The sequence below is a fragment of the Perissodus microlepis genome, chromosome 4, assembly GCF_051167445.1.
Source record: "Perissodus microlepis isolate ML-2025 ecotype Zambia chromosome 4, ASM5116744v1, whole genome shotgun sequence".
NCBI classification, from domain to species: Eukaryota; Metazoa; Chordata; class Actinopteri; order Cichliformes; family Cichlidae; genus Perissodus; species Perissodus microlepis.
In genome coordinates this window covers 6,590,236-6,609,840 of record NC_140464.1, presented here as the reverse complement: position 1 = coordinate 6,609,840, position 19,605 = coordinate 6,590,236, and the positions used below count along the sequence as shown (strand labels likewise).

General features: G+C 38.4%; 1 protein-coding gene across 1 annotated transcript in view; it reads right to left on the bottom strand.

Annotated features, from left to right (window-relative positions):
• The window catches only part of asic2 (acid-sensing (proton-gated) ion channel 2), a 402,072-nt gene that overhangs the window by 309,255 nt on the left and 73,212 nt on the right, over positions 1-19,605 (bottom strand). The window lies entirely within an intron of this gene.

The window sequence follows — 19,605 nt, the reverse complement described above, 5'->3', positions numbered from 1 at the left end:
GATAAGAAAAAAGAACATTCATGATTCACGGTAAAATGAAGAAATTAGGTGGTTTCTGAGAGCCAAATTCCTTCAGTTTCCACAATTTTATGCAAATTCTTCACTATATAAATGGTTGTGTGCCTCACTGGGTGCGAAAAACAGCAATCATCCCTCTGTGCCCTGTGGGCACGAGTGTGTAATGAGAACAGATCTACAGCAATAATACAAAATCTGAGTCTGAGCACACACAGAGAGCCCTACATGCAGGTTTTCGGAGACATCCGTTAGTGAGTTTGTATTCATCTGCTATTTCTCTCTTTGCCAAATGAGGCCACGCAACGTGTGTGGGGATGGGGAGGGGTAGAGGGACAGTAAGGGGTGGAGGCAGCAGGCAAGAGGATGCTGGAAGAAAGCACAGTTTGTCCTCAAAGGGAGTGACAATATGAATTTCAGACTCACTGTAAAGGGAAGATAGTTTTTGATGGTTGGAGGTTGTTGTCGTTTGTCATTTCCTAGGAGCCACGTCGTAGGCCAAGGTCAAACAAACCTGACTCATCCTCCACCCGGCTAATATTCCTCACTGTGCTTTTGTTTATTCAATGCCTTTTACCAAAGCAAACAGAGAGTGGAATCATGGGAGCCATAGTCTTTATATTTTTCTTCAGGCCTGCAGGTGAATGGCGCTTTGGGAGCAAGTATAAAACCGAATTATGGAGAAAAAAATATATGGAGGAAGAAGAAATTACGCTCTGCAACACCATCGTGAAAATCCCACAGGACAGCGGCCCACAAGAGGAGCTCAAGAATTAGAAAACGCCCCTGTGCCACCTATGACAGCTTCAGGCTGAGATAAACCAAGGAGGGTGGAAGAGGAGGAGGACAAAGATGAAGGCTGTAGGAAAATGAAAGATGAAAGCCACAGCGAATACCCCACAAGAAGCACCGCTTTGAGACTGGAATATAAGTTAATTTGCACCTCAGTAGAGACGGAAAATGATGCATTACTGATGGAGCTCTGTGTTGACTGCGTGAGTGCTCGAGTTAGTTTGCTGCAACTGAGTCGTTATAACTATGAATCTAATGTTAGCACCAGAGCACGTCCCATGTCACAGCAGCTTAAATTCAAGCCTGGGGCACTGCAGCACCACTGGTTTTCTGTCCAACCAGCCAGCTGATTGAGCTCTGTGTCGGAATCACTCACCACGAAGAGCAAAGGGACAAGAACAAGCAGGGCTGCAGGCCTCGAGGCTCACACTGAAGGCTAAGAAACTCTTATGAGATAAGTTGAGGACAACAGTCTTCTGGGCAAACTCATCAAGCAGTTTTGTTAGAAACTCAACACACCAACAACTTGCACTCCAAACAACGAGACTGGGATGACTTACAGCAGGACAGCACACACGTAAGTCAACACCTTGCTGACACGAAATACAGGGTCTATGTGCTATGTAGGTTTTTGGTGACAAAACAGCACAGACCTTCAGCGCCTTCTTCAAATGACGGTAAGCTGCTGAAAGCCTGGGATAAACAAGGTTAAACCACAAATGCATGTAAGAAGCACTGGCAGGGATTTTGAGAGTAAATCTTTATTGAATGACTGAACATTTCATACCACTATTTGAGGCTCATAAATGACACATTTAATTCATACATCTGGACTGTTCTTGAATACCCAGAGGCTGACACACATGCCATCATTCACGAACCCAAACCCACCTGTTGCAGTAAAAAAATAAATCAAATCAAAAGGAAGATAAATAAAGAAAAAGGTTATGTTACACTTATAACAAGCCAAGTGCAAAACACATGACAATTACTTGAAGAAGCTACCAACAGATGGCATTTATAGTTAAAAGACACTTTCTAAGACTCACTGGTAAAAGGATGTTTGTAAAAGTATTTTACAAGATCATCCACCAGAAAAATTTGAGTTGTTTAGTTATCAACAACTTTTAGGGGGTGACATCCACATGAATGCAACACCCAAGGTTCTAAGTTTACCCATGTGGCCACTTTGACAGGACCTCTTGACAATGAATGTGATGTTGGTGCAGAATTATGTGATAAATAACATGTCATAACTCAAAAATATTTGAGCTACAGTTTCAGAATTTAAACTGTATTGTATTCATACACTAAGTTACTTTGCAATGTAACTATACAGTCAATAAGTGTAGCCTGCGAGGGCACCTTGCTAGAGAAATAGCTCAGCCTTCGAGTTGCAATAATGTGGGTATCTTCTGGCCACAAAAAAACAAAACAGCTTCAGCTAAAATGTTCATGTCTAGTCTTCAGACATCACACCAGTGAATCGTATGTGTTGTGTCTATTTTATTAATCAAAACTCTATTTGAACAAAATGATCGATTTAAATTCATACTTGTGTCAGTGGTTTAAATGTTAAACCCTTTGTGAATTTCACTTTCTAATTAAAACATGAAAAGATCAGTATTCCCATTTTCCAACTGCTTTAAAATAGAATAGAATAGTCTTTATTGACATTGTACATATACAATGAAATTATGGGTGCTCCATGCCAACTGTGCAGGAATAAAATGTAAATAGGAATAAATAACAAACAGGAGAAAAGCATACAATCAAGAGGAGTCTATAGAAAACAATAAAAAGGCACAAATTGGAGAACAAAGCAGTGCAAAGGACTTTGTGTGAGTGGTGAGGGTTACTCAGACCATGGCTCAGATTTGTGAGGTGAGTGGGCAGGGTAGGGTGTAGGTGATTGTGTTTGTGAGTCTGGAGGTGTGGGACCTGATTGACCAGAGGCACCGACCAGAGTGCAGGAGGTCAAGCAGGTAGTGCGCGGGGTGCAAGGGATAGTATAAGGCCACCACCAGATCCAGTCCACATTATTCTTCCTCAGGACACGAAGGAAGTTCAGCTGCTTCTGGTCCTTCTTTACCAGAGTGTTTGGTAACGCTCCTGTTCTCCATTTATAATCAGAGGGGAGCAGACCTGTGTGTCCCTCCTGAAGTCCATTTTGAGTTGTTTTGTTTTAATGAAGTTCAGTTTCAGATTATTTTGTGAGCACAAGTGGGACAACTTCTCACATCTCCATCAGAGATCAGCCCAACCACGGTGGGGTCATCAGCATACTTGAGGATCATGTGGGTGGGTGTACAGTCATATTTATACAGGGAGTACTAAATTTGACAAAGGCATGCAACTGACATATCAGCAGACACACTACTTATTCCAGCTTGTCATAATAACAAAAAATGAAGAGTTATTATTTTGCCTTTTCTTTTGCTGACAGTCTGCAAATGATCAAAACATCTCCACTGACCCCCACACCCCATTCTTCTCTGCTCTAAACCTCTAGCATCCCATCCCTACTCTGCATGCATGCTGTGTTGCATTTTTCAAAAGGATGCACATAAAAACAAAACGTTCCTCTGAATGCTGATAAAAACACGACACAATAAACACTCCATGACTAACATCGCATAGAGAGAAAGACAACTGCTTAGTGTCGGGAATGTTGATGTCTTAATCCAGTCATCCTTTTTTTATTATTTAGTTTTGCTATTCTGTCTTCAGACTAGACTCTCTCAAATAACTGCATGTTCCTCAGACAGCTTTATGTCCCACTTCATTTTAAGGCTCAGAGGGCAGGATATTTCTGAACAGCTTTCGAAGAAACACGCTCTCAATAATTTCAGAATCCTCCCATCTATTTCTGCATTTCTGTAAATCTGTCAACTCGTGGTTATTTTTAATGGCTGCATTATAAGCATTCAGTGTCAATCATAAACCTACTTGGCCAAAGGACAATTATAATAAGAAAACAAGATGACCTTATAAAACCGGTACTAGTAATTCATAAATCTGTGGCTGGCAAAGCCTTTTGAAGCTACATTAGAGAGCAGAAAACCTGGATGTTCTGTACTATGTATGATCCTTTAGTACTATTCTGTGAATAGAAGTAACAGTTTAATTTGCAAGATTACTGATTAAATCAAAATCACAAAAAGAATATTTCCATCACCAGGCAACACTGCAGCTGCTCCCTGAATAATCTTCAACTCATTTCCTCCAGAGAGAAACTACACTGAAGTCCCATGTGTGAAATAGCTTGCTTTAGTGGAATATCATTGCAAATATATACATCCATACACTGTTTCTTTATTAAATATGCAACATGTCAGTTTGATATTTCAGGACAATGACACCCTAAACCAGCAGTGAATTACAACCGAAATTAATAAGCCTATTAGTCCTTGTTACAAGTTTGGAAAAATGAAAGAAAACAGTCAGTGACTGTGACCAAGAGTATTTCTATCTTGGCTGTCTCACAGTAGCTTCCAGCAGAGAAATGCAGATTTAAATGAGAGTGGGAGTAACAAAGATCTTAGCTGGAAAAAGTAAAAGAAAGACAGAGTGAGAAAGATCTGACTGCTTACACTGTTGGAATTCTTAACTCAAGAAGCCTAATGCAAAGCTCTGAAGTGTTCAAAAAGCCAAGCTCATTCTGTGGATAGACAAAAACTGAGGGTGTTTTCACACAGATGGTTCCGACAGCTAATGAGTTTGTAGTCTTGTAGATTTTCCCCGTGGTCTGGTTTATTTTCACACACAGAAAAATCCAAGCAAACTCCAAGAAATCATAATGCGTCCCTACAAACCATGTGACAATGTTCAGTCCGCTCATTGGCTGGATTCGTGTGGGATAGAAGCAACAAAAGTAAATACAGGAAGAAGGTGCTGTGTGACAAAACTGAGAATTTACGTGCATTTCACGGCTAGCTGCTAGCTCGTACAGACCTCGATTCTGTCACTAGTTAGCTAATATAAACTAAAGTACGTCTATCCAGTCTTTAAGTGATTACGTATGAAACCTACTTCCAGGTCCAAACTACTCTGCATTTATTAAGGCTGTTGTGTTTTTAACATGTTTTTATGCTTTGTATCTTGTGCTATTTAATATGAAGCCCTTAAAAAAAGGCAGTGATCACTGTCGGCCTCTCTCGGTTTTTAAAACCTTACTATATAACTACAGCCCAGCCCATGCAGCAATAAATGAATGACTAACCTCATATTGTGGATGGATTATCTCAGTTGTTCTCCTGACTGAAGTTTGGTCCGTTTACAGCATCCTGCCATGCAACTGCATTTGTCCCTGACCATCACGAACCCTCACATTAGCTTTTGTGGGAAAAAGTTAGCGTTTATCCTCCAGCTTCACTGTGCTAATGTGTTTATATAATGTTCATCATAGCTGTGTAGCTAGCCATCACATAGCACATCATTATATATCAACTAGCCAAACTTCAGTAACCCTACAAAAGGCACTACTGTTTAGTTTTCTGTCTTCATTTATGTTGGAAGTGATAGCCGAGCTATACATTTTATTTTTTTCAGAAATCCCTCAATCAGAACCTGGTATATTATGTTTGGGTGGAAACTAGCAAGCTAACTCCCTGCTAACTTCTAACTCAGTTAGGTTTCATAAATTCTGTTTTCATGGATGTTATGCCTGGATGTTAAACTTAATTGTTACACCTGGTAGAACAGCCACACTGATCATTTTATTAAAGATTAAAAAGTTTAGAGAGTTTGCAACTCTCAGTGATGCCGCAGTCTTCGTTTGACTTTGGAACCTGAAGTGGAGTTTGGACCCAGAATGACATCAGACTTAAAGACCGGATTAGCCGCAACCAACCACCCACATGACGTCATGTTCCATACTGACAGAAGATGGCGCTAAACATGTTTTTAAAACTTTAAGCACTTATTTCTTAAATCCAGCTTCACAGGAAGTGTTACCTCCATGTCAGTTTTTGAGAGCGGGGCTCAATGGTGTAAATTAGCCTTCATATGTGTAGCATTTCATATCCCCTTTAAACAAATTAAACACTGCAGGTGTGAAAACACCCTTTGACAACTAATATGTCCAGCAACATGTTCTACCACAAGATTCCTTTACATGTACTTAAACAGACTTTTAAATTATTTAAATGGATAAAACATAAAACAGCTGCAATTCTCAACAGTTAATGATGAATGCACCATTTTCTTAAATCTCTTTTAATCAAAGTCTAACCTAGAAAATATCATATCTTGATTACTTAACTTCAAATCCATTGCTTTGTAAAGTGTACAAATAATGAAAATCGTGTCACTTTCCTAAAACCTGTGGACCTGACTGTACAACATATCATAAAATCTTTTGTTGTGTTTTTATGAGCTTATCCTGTGTGAGATAAAGTGAACATGTCCAAACCAGGATGTATTTCTATTTATTTTTAGATGCTTTTAAGGTAAACATTGTGAAGCCACAAATTACACACATAGAAGACAGTCACAAAATACCCCTTTCAGCCCTATAAATAATCACATAAGTGAAACTGAAAGAGTAATTTGTTCCATTACTTTGACAGTTCTGTTTGATCATGCATTTCCCTCCATGCTCTGACTTAATTTTCACCTCTATGTGTTCAAATGCAATTATGATTTCATCAGTGCTTTGAAGGCCCCAATCACACACACACCAAAAGAGAAGAAATATGAGAGGGCTCCTGTGGGTTCTAGCCATGCCTGTGTTAGCACAGAAGTGGGCTGAAGTCTCTCTGAATCTCTTTCACAGTCACCTGTAGCTTTCACAAACCAGCAGCAGAAAGAGAAGAGTGCCCAGGGTCCCTCACTGGCACTCAGCAGCAAGCAACTTTTATTAAGTATCTTGCAAATCAACTTTTATGGTATCAAAGCTGAATACTTATTATATAACACATCTGCAGAGAGAATCTATTCTTTATTAATGGATGCTGAGATCAATCTGGCCAAATAACAGAGGGAAAGATTAGTTCAAGTTATGGTTTCAAAGGGCCGAGTATAACTACACAGTATGCAATTCAATTCAACAACCATGGCATTTATGTGACCTTTGGTGAGCTAGTATTCATATTTAGTACAAATATTTTTTTTCCTCAACAAGAGAGGAAAATGCACAACATAATCTAAGTACAAACAGTGCATTTTTGAAAAGAATTAGTGGAATTTGTGTCCACATATTGGACTTTTCCATAGGTAACCATGCAAACATCCTCACCACTCTACACATCATCAGTCATACTGGCTTCCAGATGGTTCCTTTACCAGTTGAAATATGAGCTCAAGACACAGCTATGATCACTTATAAATCAAACAGAAAATGGTGCAACGGGGGTACAGAAAGGAAAGATTCATAAAAAATAAAGAGAGGAAGTCAATGGTGGAATAAATAAAAGATGAGCAGAGGACAAATGAGCAGTTGCACATGGCAACTACAAAACTTGTGAGGTAAAAGCCAAAGTGAGCACATGTTGTACCAAGAACCTCGATACTCTAAACAGAAACGGGTTGTCACACACACAGTTTTACATGAATATCAATACTTCTTAATAGTTCATCTGATCACAGAGATGTGCAGATAAACACTTCAGAAGCAAAAATAAAAACAGAGCGAAAGTATAAGTGCACAGGCACGCATTTGTTACAGGTTAAAACAGCCTTTCTGCCTCATGGCACTCATAGTGAATGCACTTTTAAGTCACTAACTTTCTTGTGTCAGCTCATTTCCTCCTTGGCTACCCACCTCTCCAGGAAATACTCTGTGCCACCTTTAATCTCCACTTCCTGCCGCTTGCAGGATTCATTTATCTGAAGGCGAGAGGAAGACAACATGCCTGATGAGGCTTTGGCAGCATGCAGGGCCAAGGCAGAAGTGTTCAAGAGGAGAACAGAGGAAGCAAAGAAAGGCTCTTAAAAACTGTTGTCATGGAGACAAAACATGTTGGACATGATGAGAGGTAGCCGTTCCTCCCAAAGAAACAGCAAAAACAAAAGGCCGCTTACTGAGGAGGCGCTGACCATTAACACGCCGCACGGCGTTAAACAAAATGACGAAGATGATATGTCACCCAGCGTTGAACTGAGCTACAGCGAGGTGACAGCAGTGAAATAAAAATGTCATCTCTTCAGCATCTACAAAAATAATGCTATAAACAGTCACCGGTCCAGAGAGACACCTAATCTCAACACAGCAAACTGCAAAACAAGTCACACCTGAGCAGTCTGCATGTCCTCGCCTACACTCTCCACTCTACCTACTCATCTCTGCCTCACTTCAGTATTCATCATGCGTAAGTAAGTATGCAGTCAGTTAGGCCAAGCATGTATTAAGAGAGCAGAGGGCCAGAGGCATGTTCTCAGCATCCCAGTAAATAAAATATACCTGTAGATAATATACTCTTATTTATGTTCACACTCCACAAAGACATTACATTACATAGGTGCAGACATTTAATGCAACTAATATTAAAGGCAGTAACAATGCATCGCTGGAGTAAATGTATTTATACTACACATAGTAAATGTAGAAATTATATTTTTAAAACTTACTGTTTTTAGACCAAATCTTAAAAATGCATTAGTGTACATGTTGTCTCAGTGGAAGCAACCAAACAAGAACTTTATCTGAAAAAATACCCAGATGTTTAATATTGCTTTCCACAGCCCCATGAGTGAATAAGGAAAATTTAAGTCCACACCAGCGTGGGACAAAAAATGCCAGAGAAGTCTAAAACCTGACCTGTGAGGATATACAATACTATTTCACTGAATAGTGAAATAGAAACCAAACCAACTATCTGGTGTTGTAAACAACATCTATTCTCCCCAAACAACTGTGAATGCAACAATGTAACCTCTTTTGTACAGTCTACACTCCTAACACAAAGCTGACCCATATGGAAAAGAAATAGAAAAAACGTATAAAAGACTTGCATAAGATGTGGCCTACTTCATATAGTGAATCATAAAAGGCTGATATGATTTACTCATGGAAGTGGCCACTTTCTCATTACTTTCATATATTGTTTTAGTAAGTATCCAAAACATACAAGTTTCATTTATATAAATTTTCAAGCGATCTTATATTTGTTTTCACTCTTGTATGCTTTTCACACAAGTTTCACACAAGACAGATACAAACTTTATAAGATTTATATATATCTTTTCCATATGGGCAAAAGACCCAGTACTCTTATGATTTCTTTAGCGTTCAAAAATGCAGAGATGCAATTTTCAAGCTAGTACTAATGAAAATGATAATGACTATTATATGATATAAACAACTATTTGCTGAAACACTTTAGAATCTTACCTAAATTTACAGTGGATGCTAAATGCAACTTCATTTCTTCTGCCTGGGATGTCCCACATATCAATTACCTTGCAGTGCTCAAGCCATTTTAAGTGCAGGTAACAATTATTTTCATTATTGATTGTTCTGTCTTTTAAAATGTGAGATTAATGGTTTAGAATGTTAAATGTGAGTCAGGGGGGAAGAAAATCTCCCTAAACTGAAAGATACACCTCTCGTTGCCTGCAAACATGAAACATGATATATCATTTACAATAATATTTTTTTTAAATTAAAGAAAACATGAAAGAAGAGCCAAAAGATAACATATGCTATATATACTAATATACTGAGTGCTGAGTATAAGAAGCATTTTTTATTTGCTCTAAATGTACTTTAACAGTTTTTATTCAGTGGAACATGTGAGAAAGTATTGTATGTTTTCATTTCCAAAACTCAATATTCTTAAATTGAAAACCCATAAAAACACTCCCTGGGAGGGTCACAGACACATTTAGGTCGTTTCGGAAACTAAAGGAAATATTGAGAGAATGACTGCATTAACAAAAGTCCTTGACTGACATCAATTTGTGTGTCCGCCATTAATTATCTGTCACTTTATTTTTCGGGAAAAGGAAAAGTCTAGTTCATCTGATGCACTAAACGTGCACTTTGTTTCCACGAAAGGTTTCAGTAATTGCTAAATCATTTAAACTCGAAAAATGTCATGTTAAAAATGAGATTGGTTTAAAAATATATGTTTATTTTGACAAATCGGGTGGGGGGCAACGCAAGCTGCACAGTGCTAAGCTGGAGTTATTAAATGTCACTACTAATTTTTTTAAAATATTTTTTTAATATTTCATAACAGAATTGGACAAATATAGACAGGTGAAAATGTGTGGATAACCCAACTTTCAGTGCTTTGTAAGCTACTGGTCCACCATGCTCAACCAGAACAGTGTGTTGGCACTGATCGTAGATTTCTGAAACTTTACTGGAAGGATGAAACATTATTTGATGTTTTTATGATGGTGGGGAAGAATAAGTGGGCGAGGGGTGGCTGGGGTTTGTATCTGACAACTAAAAAGGCCACAACATATGATTCACAAATTTTCCACACACATTGTTCCATTCAGTGATCCCTTATTCCCCATAGCTTGTATCGATTTGCTGTAATCCTTTTCTCCAAGATGACAAAATGCCCCCCATCACATAACAGAGTCACCAGATCCCTCCACTGTAGGGGTTCAAGCATTCAGGCGTGTACAGTCTCTGCGGATATGTTGAAGAATGACTAATCTGACCACATCACTCGTTTCCACATCCCCATGTAACAACGCCTGCAGCTTCTGGACCAGTGAACTCTTACATATCCATCTATCTCTGTGATGAGGTGTTTATGTACTGCCTATAATGCTCCTCTTTTTATAATAGTCTGCAGTCTGCTCTTGTAGACCAGTGTCCCAGCCAGTGTTGGTCAAGTTACTTGAAAAAAGTAATCAGTAACTAATTACTGATTACTTCCCCAAAAAAGTAATCCCGTTACTTTACTGATTACTTATTTTCAAAATTAATTACTTAGTTACTTTTTAAAAACACGATTTACAACCTGAATAGGTGATAAAGCGATAGATCTTTCAGCCCAATTCTACTTTTTCTACATAATCCATCATACAAAATGTAATCAAATGGAAAAGTCCCTTTTTAAAACTTGTTTTATCAGTTTTAATCTTTTAACTTTATGCATCAAGCAAAAATTTTATTATATGCAACATTCTCTGACTGGAAGAAATTTGTTTAATATTTAAACCTATTTTCTGCACATTCCAGCACATACATTTTTTTTGTGTGTGTGTTTACACCCACTCTTTCAAATAGATGGAAGTAAAACACAGCAGAAAATAAATAAAGTCAAAGACTAGCGGTCCTGTTGCTCTATTTTCACCTGTAAAGCAGGAGTAGGGTAGGCGGAGGTTTACCCTGGTGCAGGTGAGCCGCAGTGGTCAGTGGAAGAATCCGCGAGTTTCTCTGTGAATTTCCCATTACCTCGTAGCGCACTAGGTGCTTGCTTGGAAGTTTAGGGGGGGTTTTTTCACTGTAAAAAGAAGTTTTCTTCCCACGCACAACGGACGCTAATGTTTTTGTCACTTTTTATGGAATCAAACTCAAAATAAGGTCAGTACTTCCACGCTTTAAACGCTGCATGCTCATACTCTCCCCGCACTCAATATATTATCCATTGTTGATCTGCACACAGCTGTTGTCACTAACATTGCACTTGTTTATGTCACTGTCATGAGACATTCTCGCAAAAAAGTCACGGTTTTAGTAATGCAGTAACGCAGCGTTCCTATGGTAAAGTAACGGTAATCTAATTACTGTTTTTGCAATAGTAATCCCTTACTTTACTCGTTACTTGAAAAAAGTAATCGGATTACAGTAACGCGTTACTGCCCATCTCTGGTCCCAGCCACTTAAAAGGAACAGTAAGTAATTTTTTGTGGTTATTTAAAAGAAAAGAAGGTTGTTGTACTTATTAATATGCATTTATTAGTGTGCAATTATGTCTTTCAACCATTAAATCCATGAAAATACATAAAAACAAGCACCATCACCAAATCTCTTTATGTTTCTCCACAAATTATTGAATTACTTCTGTGAATTTGTCATCCATCTGTTATTCGACAAATTAAAACACTACTAAACATAAAACTGCAAAAAATTATCCCAGTTGTTCTCCTGACTGAAGTTTGGTCTGTTTACAGCATCCTGCCATGCAAATGCATTTGTCCCCAACTATTCGGAACCCTCGCGCTAACTTTTATGGAGTGGAAAAAAGTTAGCTTTCATCCTCCAGCTTCATTGTGTTTTTTATGCTAACATAGCTGTGTTGCTAGCGATCACGTAGCACATCATTACATACCAGCTAGCCCAACTTCAGTAACCCTACAAACATCACTGCTATTTAGTCTTCTGTCTTCATTTATGTTGGAAGTGATAGCAGAGCTATACGTTTTAATTTTTTCAGAAATCCCTCAGTCGGAACATGCTATATCATGTTTAGGTGGAAACTAGCAAGCTAACTTCCTGCTAACTTCTAACTCCGTTAAATTTAATACATTCTGTTTTCATGGATGCCTGGATGTTAAACTTAATTGTTACACCTGGTAAAGCAGCAACACTGATCATTTTATTAAAGATTAAAGAATTTAGACAGTTTTTAACTCTCAGTGATGCCACAGTGTGCTGGACCTGAAGCGGACGGAGTTTTGGACCCAGATTTCTCCGCGAGACTCCTGACTACGGTAGCCGTAATGCTTTGACAATCCATGCGGCTTCGTAGCTTACCAAAGTCGTACTAAAACATATTTTCAGTAAGCACGGTCAGTAAGCACAACCAGAATTCATACATCGGGTGCCCCGGATTATAAGGCACACTGTCAATTTTTGAGAAAATTCAAGGATTTTAAGTGCGCCTTATAGTGCAGAAAATATGGTACATGTTTTGGAGAAACCTCTTATGTGGCCCTGCGTTTTTCAGTAAGACAGTTCTGTGTATGTTTGAAAATTCCTATTGGTAGAATATCACTGGTGGTTATTCAACTCTCACCCTGGCTAAAAGACTGTTACTGACAGAACAGCGTAAGTGGAAGACTTATTGGCAGACCGCCACTAGAAAAAAAGAGCACATTATCACAAAATCTTATCAACTGCCAAACCCTGTGCCTTGGGGGGGTCTTTTTTAGGTTAAACGTGACCATGTTGTAAGAATAAAGCAATATTAAAATTATTGTGCATGAGAGTTTGAGTTCTGGCCTAAATATTTCAGTAACTTCTTGGTTTGCAAGCAGTTTCTAAATGTAGATAATGTCAACTTCCAAGCCATTTGGTATCACCACCTTTTTCTCATTGCTTCCCCTCTGTCCATGTTTTCTAACCACAGACATGCTCATAATACCCGACAGCCGGTTGGCTTTTTTCATGCCCAGTGCTGTGAATGATTTAACATATGCCCAGTCATGTCCTGGAGCACGGAGGATGAATAGAGGAAAATGCAAGTTTCATTACATTTGTGCTGTGCTGCAGGCAAGTAATTATACTCAGGCAACAGCAGATTTTACTCCTTCCTTTGGATGGCCAGGTTGAATGACCCTAGCTTTGCATCTACTCAGCAAAAAAACTTTTATTGTAGATGGCCTGAAGGGCAAAAAAAGGCAACTCTCTTGACTGAAAATATATTTTAAAGTCCTTTATTGCACATGAAGCTCAAGTGAGTTGGTGGCACAGAAAGAACCAGAAGCAGTTAAACAGTGCTCCTGTCTCCAGAAAGATTATGAATTGTCACTTTATTTTTGATTGAGGTCAACTTAAGTTCAATATTCTTGGGAAGGTATATAGTTGAAGACCCCAGAGGATATAATGCCAGCAGGCAAACTGATGTGGATCTGTGCAGAGCTCACATGTTAACCAGGCATAATTTTACTGTATGGGTCACAACAGGAGCCATTTCCATCTCCAGAACCAACAGGAAATATATGAAATCAAAATGTCATCTTAGTAAACTTGCACAAAGCTGAGATTATGCATTTTCTCTCCAGTTTCCAGATGACATTTAAGGAATGGAAACATCCAGCTGGTACAGTAAAAAAAAAAAAAAAAAAACAGATCATTTTTACACAGAAACGATAAAAATCCCGTAGTTCTACTTTATCAGGTTTTCTTACTTTCTTTGTTGCTGTGATTTCAAACAGAATTTCTCAGTATCATATCATCTGCAATAATACTAGTATAAATACTGGTGTAAATTTTTAAATGACAGGAGATATCATAGGACAGTACATGGTAAGGTGGTTAACACTGTTGCAAAAAGATCCTGGATTCAAATCCAGTCTGGCCAGGGCCTTCTGTGTGAAGTCTGAATGTTCTCCCCATGCTCATGAAGGGTCTCTCCGGGTACTCCGGCTTCCTTCCACCAACAGTCCATGAAAATTATGGGTGAAGTTAAACGATGGACAAATTCAATTAGTAAGCTTGTTATCACTGACAGTAACTATTAGCAAAAGAAGGGTGAAAAATGTGGTTTATTATGGCTGAACTAATTAATATTGCAACTTCAGAAATATAATTATCTCAAATTTTGTTAAAATATGGCACCAGGGGTGAAGCTAAATTACTCACCCACAGTGCTTATGTAAAGCAAATAATTTACATCCGAAGCCTTAAAACTTTCCTTTTTGCTCTTCTGAGTCATATTTTGTGTCTAAGACAGCTTATGACTGTACTGACTACCTGGTGGACACTTCATCGTGGGTATTCTGAGTCAATCGAATGGTGTTCATTTTTAAAATCTAAATCCTGTAATAAATTACAAATAAAAAAATCAAACTAATCAGCATTTTCACATTTTTTCTACAAGATGCAATAACTAACATCTCAATAATATGGTATCCCTCCTTTATAAGGATCTCAGACAAATAATCACTTGACTGCAATGTAATGGTAAATGGGCCTCAGGGTTCACTTATTTGCATGTAGAGGAGAATAAAATGCAATGAAATCCGGAGGAGAACGTTTAAATAAAATATCATGGGTCAACATACTTAGCAGAAACTAATAAGGGACATTTTATTTCTCCAGTAGGTTCAGCATAACTCCCTAATGACTTGGCTGCATTTCTTTTCTCAAGGGATAAATTTGGTCAGTAAATTTGAATTCGCACAGACTTTTGTCTCAATCAAACCAGATTAGTGCTCCAACAAGAGCAGAGTAATGAAATATTTGACAAGCTCCACAGTAACTCAACTTATCATTCCACACAGCATTTTAAGCAGTAAGAAATCACAGGATGCAGGTTGTAATTGGTCAAGCATTTTTTTTTGGCAGGGGGGATCCCGCAGATGTCTGTCCGGTCTAGATAGGCACCAAATGTGATAAGAAACAGCAGGCACTTGGGACTGTAAATTTTATGTGGTACAGGGGAAAAATGACACATATTTATATACAAGCTTTACAAGAGTTTTGACTCACTGATTAAGGAATATGATATTAAAATCATCCATCTTTCCCTGCTGAAAAATAAATGCATTTATTCTCTGTTATTGCAATACATAAGCAACAAACGATTATGTTCAAATATCAAAAGGTGCCTTGATAATTACAACACTCCAGTATGAGCAGAGCTTTGCTTGATCAAAAACACATGCTGTTATCACAAAGAAAGCAAAACTTAACCAACATTTAGTCCAAATGTCAAGTGATGTCCAGTTATGTTTTCACACTAAACGGTAAGTTTCCACCTTTAAGTCACTGTTTATTTTACATTACACTTTGCAGGATAAAAAAAAAAAAAGTGCCCTTCTTCAGTGCAGGATTTCCCAACCACTGTGCCACATAGGCATGTCGTGAGAAGTGATCAGGTGTATCGTGGAAGATTATCTGGTTCCACCTGATTAGTACTCTAAGCCAGCGGTCCCCAACCCCCGGGTCACGGACTGGTATCGGTCCGTGAGTTGTTTGGTACCGGGCCACGAGAGTTGAGGCTCGGGTGTGGAAGTTATGGTTTTCATGGTTTTTATCATTAACTCCGTTTCCCTGCGCCTTTTTCCCGTGTTGTAGTTGTGTGTCTTATTTTGAATGAAATATTTACGCGTTACCATAGTGACCAGAGAGCATTCAGGGGCAGAGAGGAGGATGTTACTCTCAATGTTGTTGGAGCATTTCAGGACGGTGCTGCTAATAAAGTTACACAAATACACAGTGAATTCACGTTTATTATTATATTTACAAAATACCACAGTTACCACACCAGTTTGTCTTGGTTGTATGATTTTATTTTGATGTATTTATTTGACACCTTAAAGGCAGGTCTGTGAAAATGTTGTCTGACATTAAATCGGTCTGTGGCGGAAAAAATGTTGGGGACTGCTGCTCTAAGCGATCAGCATGAGTAACGGGCAGAACAATTACATTCTCTTCCACTAGAGGGCAGAACAACTACCTGCTCTAATTAAATGGGTTGCCAACTGCCAGTAAAACAGAAAAAGACGAAGAAGAAATTACATAATAATCATGCTGAGAGTGAGACAATAGCAATAGATAAATATTTGAAAAGAAAAAAATGGTCAGTCTGACCTCGGTCCTGGAGAAAATTCTGACCCAGGCGAAGGCCCTAGCATAAGTAGAGGTCAGAAGAAAGCAAAAAAGGTATACTGGGGACAAACTGAACCAATTCTGTTATCCCTGGTGCGCAGGGAAAAATTATCAATATTCTTTTTTTGTGACATTTTTGTTTGGTGGTGTGCCGTGTGATTTTTCTAATGTGAAATATGTGCCGTGGCTCCAAAAGGTTGGGAAACAGTCCTCTAGTGTGCGAGGCATGAGACATGAATACATAGCAATGACAGAGGTGGACAGAAGTAGTGTTTAGACTGCTGATCAGTCGGAACTACTGAGCACAGAGTTGGTTGGTAGTTGTCAGAACTTCAGTTTAGTTTAAATAGAACGAAAAATTTTATTAGGTCAAGTCACTCAGAAGACAGTTGTTCAGCTTTCTAACTGCAGGAGAGAATTTGAATGCTGTGGCTATAGTAGGAACATTCAGCAGCTACCAGACAAGACATATTGAAATATGATGAACAGTAAGAAAGAAAATGCACGTAGTATTTTTTTTTTTTTCCAATGAGCAGTCCAAACTCTGACTCGGAGGGAAAATGTTGTCATGTCTGAGGTGAAACATGACTGAAAGCCAACATATTGGAGCTATGCAGATGTAGTAAGCTGGAGTCAGATGGTTGGTAAGAGACTAATTATTGCAGAGTGATTTGCACTAATAAGATCTGAAACCCTGCACTGAGGTCAGCTCCACTGAGGGCAGAATGGTGATCAGTTCAGAGACCAGACGATAAGTCTCCCTACAGGCAAACCCGTGCCTCTAATGAAACCATTACGCAAATGTTTCTCATTCAGTATCCTTCAGTCACCCTTCAATTTCCTCACGTCACGTCTACTGCTTCTCCAAACCTCTCCCCTCCTTTCACTCTCCTCTTTCCTTTCTTTCTCCCATTCTCCTCTTTGTGTTGCCTCTCACGCCAGTAGCTGCTGAATTATTGATGGGATGTTGAGCTGGTGAGATTTCTCCTGCTGCGGACTTGTTTGTTGGTCTGGGTTTGTGTTGCTTTCTTTCTGTTGTCATGCTGCGTCTGTGTGTGTGGAGTGTAAGTATACATTTGCGTTCGGCTAATCAAATCTTTACCGCTTCACCGCAAGACTTTTTAATCAGCGAGCACTTGTTCTGAACCATCAATGTATTTTGAGAAGGAGAATTAGATGAAGCGCAAGCACAGGAATATATAGTCTCCTAATATATGGGTACAATCAGTCCACAATCCTTTCTGAGTCATTTGAGTCATGAAGGATTGATGGAAACAGCATGACTTACAGTACATAATTACCAAAAGCTTTATTCCCCTTATGGCTGGGTGACATCTTCAGTATATTGTTAATTTATGGTTTATGGATAAATCACATAAACTTATAACAAAATACAAGTTCTACTTTACACCCTGAATTGACCTTTTGGATATAAAGCATGATCACTTTAAATTAAATCTTTTAAATGTATACATATTCTTTGTAAGGTCATAGTGACTATTTGCCACCAAGTTCTAACCATGTCATCAGGCTGAAGTCACATTTACATGATTAATTTTCAAAACAGGGAACAAAATATCTGTCCACACAAAACACTAAAAGCTCTATCAAGAACATGTGAACGCAACAAGAAGTAAACAGATACAGATAGATTATCCTGTCATAGTATAGTATAGAAAAAAGGAAATAAAGAGCATACTATGGTGGCCCTGAGACACCAAACGGACTGCAACTTAAGAAAACATCAGCAATAAGAAAAACGCTCCAAAAGCACACAAAACACAACGGAAAAAGGAAAAAACACAAGGGAAGTGTTTCTGGGGAGACAATAACCCAACGGACCAGTTGCAGGAACCCAAAACATGGTAGGTGTGTTTTATCATGATTCATATAATACTGATGACGGATTTTTAGGCTAATAGTTAGGCTAACACACTTACCTCTCATCTTTTCTTTCCTCACAAAACCAATAGATCCTCCACTTCTTTTAAGTTTCTCCCAGTGCAATTCTTAGCATATTGTGGTTCCTGCAACTGGTCCTGGTTCCTTGCAGTCTGTTTGGCCTCTCAGGGCCACCATAGCATATACCTTTGTTGTTACAAAACAAAAACTTTGTGTTTGTGAAAATCTTCACCCTGGAAAATGTTTTGACTTAATTATGATTTATTATTAATGTCTGGCTTTCTTCCACAGCATGTCTTTTGTCTCGTCTCCCTCACCTTACACCCAACCAGTTACGGCAGAGGGCTGGCCCTTCCCGAGTCTGGTTTTGCCGTGGTTTCTTCCTGTTAAAAAAAAAAACTAGTTGTAAATCTAGATAATGATACATTAACTGTAGTGTGGGGCCTGTTTGCATAATTATAAGCAGACAGCAACAGTGCGTTGGCCAGGGTTTGAACAAGTACAGATGCAATAATGACCACTAAGAACTCACCATCCAAATCTATTCTTCATAACATACAAAGCCAAGATTAATGCTGATAGTTTTTGTTTCTAAAGTTTATATACCACATGAGATTTCTCATTTATCAATTAGGTAAAATGAAATGAAATGGAAATGTTATGTAGTGTTTTTGTTTCTTTCTTATAAACAAAATTCAATCTGAGGTTAAAAGTGTAGTATTTTAAATTTAGATAGTTCACTCAGTACTGGGGAAATGAATGGTTTGCCATATTTCCTCATGGATGACTCAAAAACACCAAGAAGCATGATGACTCAGTAAATAAATAATGTAGCACTAATTAACATTAATTTCCAAAGCAGGGGAGTATTAACTAATAAAAATCAATATTGTGATGACATTAAGATGTTCCAGATTTTCCATTTTTGAGTAATTTTGTGTAAACATAATGTCAACATTACTAAACACGCTCATATGTTTAGGGCAACTGCAATTTTTCATCTAACAAAGTGTGTAATGTTTACTGCTCCACTAGGATACAGCAGCAACCTCCTACACAAGTACTGCAGGGCCAACGTTATCCCTGCCACACTTTCCAGACTCAAACTCAAGTGAACTGCATGAAAGCCTCAGTCTACAGATCTGTTGCCACACAGGCATGTAGTGCAGTCCATGTCCCTTGGAAGCACTATAATTAACTAGACTGAGAAAAATTTACTCATATGTTTGTTCCATAGCTGCATTAAATCCAGTTATATTCCCCCTCACTCAAGCCAAACTCATCAAACTCTAAAGTCCGTTTGTGAATAAATATGGTTTTTCCCTGGATAATTACAACATCATAAAATGTAGAACATAGGTATGTCTTGCCATCAGAACACACTAAGGATTTAATGAAGAGTTTATACTCAGAAGTACTCATTTGTAGTCAAA